Genomic DNA, 2,720 nt, shown 5'->3' with positions numbered 1-2,720 from the left:
GCTTTGATAAATTATAACAAAACTTCCTCGGTACCTAGAGTAATCATTGGGAAAAAAGAAAAGAAAGAGGTTTAACAAGAGGTCTAACTTCTTTTCCCATCCCTTTATATCTAATTAATGTGTTTTTCTTATTAGAAATATTTTCTTTGTCAAAACCTTATTGCACCAAGTCTTACATTTCACGTGAAGATGTATTTTTAGAAAGAGAGATCTTCCTCACAGCTTCTCTCTGTGTTTCACTCTGTCAGGTCTCCAGCAGGAGGGAAAGACAAAAATCAGAGTGGAGCCTGGATTGTTTGAATGGACCAAGTGGGTTTCAGGCACATGTTTACCGACCTGGATCCCCCCAGCTGATCTGGCTGCTGCTAACCTAAGTGTGGACACAACATACAGGTACACAGCAACACCAACGCCATACGTTTTTATCTGTGATGCTGCAATTTTACAATAACCTTCTCTACCTATTGTTTTGTCCATAGACCTCATATTCCCATAAGTAAGTTGGCGGTGTCAGAGTCTTATGACACCTACATCAGCAGGAGCTTCCAAGTGACCCAAGAGATCCTGGCAGGGTGCAAGAGTCTGGGTAAAGTGGGACTGGCCTCATGTAGCAAAGGGTTTTGAATTAATACCAGTTTTCTTAAGCACAAAATGCTGTCAACATTGACTGGCTATATTGTCTACTTGCTTTTCAAGATGATTAAATTTTAAAGCTTCTTGTTAACTGATTTGAAATTGAATCTGTGGTGGCTACTGTACACTGAGCATGCTAGTAAAATTGAAATTAAACAATGGTAGCTACTCTACACAAAGAAAGTGTACCTGACTCCACAGACACACCCTAAAACCTTGAACTCGAAGAGGGTGACACAATTGTATAAAAATAATTGAGTTTTTGATAAGCACTTTGTTCTTGGCTTGCTGGCCTTCTTAGTCAAATGTTTACTTTGGATGTTGTCCCAGCCTCTATGTAAATGTGTTAAAGAGCCTGAACGCCTCAAGCTGCATATTATCAACTACTGAGTGTCCATAAACATTATAGCAAGCTAATGCTATCTGTGGAATGTGGTTCTATACTTCTTTCACACAGGAAACACAGTCCTGATTGTGGCCCATGCCTCTTCCCTGGAGGCCTGCACTCGCCAGATACAAGGCCTGAGCCCCCAAAACTCCAAGGACTTTGTCCAAGTTGTCCGAAAGGTCAGTCTGCTCCTTTAGTTACAACGCTTCTTTTAGTTTTATCTTCTACTTGTGTTTTTCTTTGATAATATTTACAGCTATCTCTTTTTTGTGCAGATTCCTTACTTGGGTTTTTGTGCTTGTGAAGAAATGGGAGAGACTGGGGTGTGGCAGCTGGTCGACCCACCCATCTTGCCTCTGACACATGGACCCAATCACAGTTTCAACTGGAGGGAAATGCTAATGCAAGACTGAAAGATTTGCTGTTTGGCTTTTGGCTGCCCTGAACTGCTGAAAAGTATTTATTTTTAACCCACACTGCTATAAATCCAGCCCAATTACCAAAAAAAAAAAGTCTGGCTTCCGTCAAAGACATCATGCAAAAAAAATGTGCATTCACTGATACAAATGTTTTCAGATGTACTGCTCAGGAAAGAGAAAATACCGTTTGTGTAGGGATCACAGCAGAAATGGGCTACAGATTGGGCAGCAGTTTGTTGAATTTCCCTCAACATTCCACTTCTTTTCCCAAAATGTGGAGGTGCTACGAGAAATCAGGATATTTCTTGATGGTTGCTGATGAATCAGGTTTTGTGCCTCGAGAAGGTGTGTCATTAAGCTCTGCCTGTGGTTCCTCCTCAGGTGGGGCAGTGAAGACTTTGTGTTCTGCTGCCTTCTCACACACTGTGACAAGAATTAGATGAGGAGACTTGTGCCACAGAAGTATTTTTCCACGTCAGAAAATATTATTTAATTTATAGCTATGACCCTCCTGCGAAAAAGCACAAAAGAAATGTTGACAATCAGACATGGGAGAACTGATATTCATTATTTCTGGTGCCGAGGTGGGTAGTTAATTATACATGTTTTATTCCTGTAAATGTCATATCATTAAGTGAGTCTTCTAATTTAACATTTATGTGCCCTCATGAATTCTTTTAAGCTTCCTGTAAGGCCATGGTCCACAGGCATTATGTGGAGGCAATGCAGTTTTTGATTACCACCACAGGAGCAACCAAGTCAATATAACAAAAGAAGATTATTATAATGAAATGGAGGCTGTTGTTGGGTTGTTAATTATGTCCAGGTGTATTGACTAAAACTTTTGCTTGTTTATCATGACCCTGAAACTTTGTAAGCCTGATAACCACACTGCTTTTCAAACACTTGTTGCATTTAATTTTTTTGGTTATCTCAGATGATTTACATGCTTACTGCCTATACCAGTTATTTGTTGTATGACTCAGAAAATCTATTGATACTCTCAAAAATGAATAAAGCATAGTCGGGGAGTTATGTAGGCACATATCACCCTGTGCCACGTGCTCTGTCAAAACATTACTTCTTCACGCTGGTTAGCAGTTGGTTGTTCTTAATTTTTGATTCTGTTTTACACAAACTGCAGCGAGGCTGTTCTCATTCAAAGAAAATAAGCATGAGTGGATATTGGAATGGACAGATAACAATTAAACAGTTACTCTCTGTCTTGCAGCAGTATTATTTTGCTGTTGATGCCATTTCCCCTTACAGTAAACTGGTCT

At 39.8% G+C, this 2,720-nt stretch overlaps 1 long non-coding RNA gene across 1 annotated transcript; it reads left to right on the top strand.

Moving 5' to 3' along the window:
- Nucleotides 1–231: 231 nt before the first annotated feature.
- LOC111652405 (uncharacterized) lies at nucleotides 232–2,663 on the top strand. Its single transcript, XR_015436993.1, has 4 exons — nucleotides 232–393; nucleotides 480–586; nucleotides 1,091–1,200; nucleotides 1,297–2,663. It is a non-coding gene; the product is annotated as an uncharacterized LOC111652405 (long non-coding RNA).
- Nucleotides 2,664–2,720: the final 57 nt, after the last annotated feature.

Source organism: Seriola lalandi, unplaced genomic scaffold (assembly GCF_002814215.2).
Source record: "Seriola lalandi dorsalis isolate HSWRI2012SDOR001 ecotype SW California unplaced genomic scaffold, Sedor1 jcf7180001973577, whole genome shotgun sequence".
In the NCBI taxonomy this organism is placed as follows: Eukaryota; Metazoa; Chordata; class Actinopteri; order Carangiformes; family Carangidae; genus Seriola; species Seriola lalandi.
This window is presented reverse-complemented; position numbering and strand designations above follow the sequence as displayed.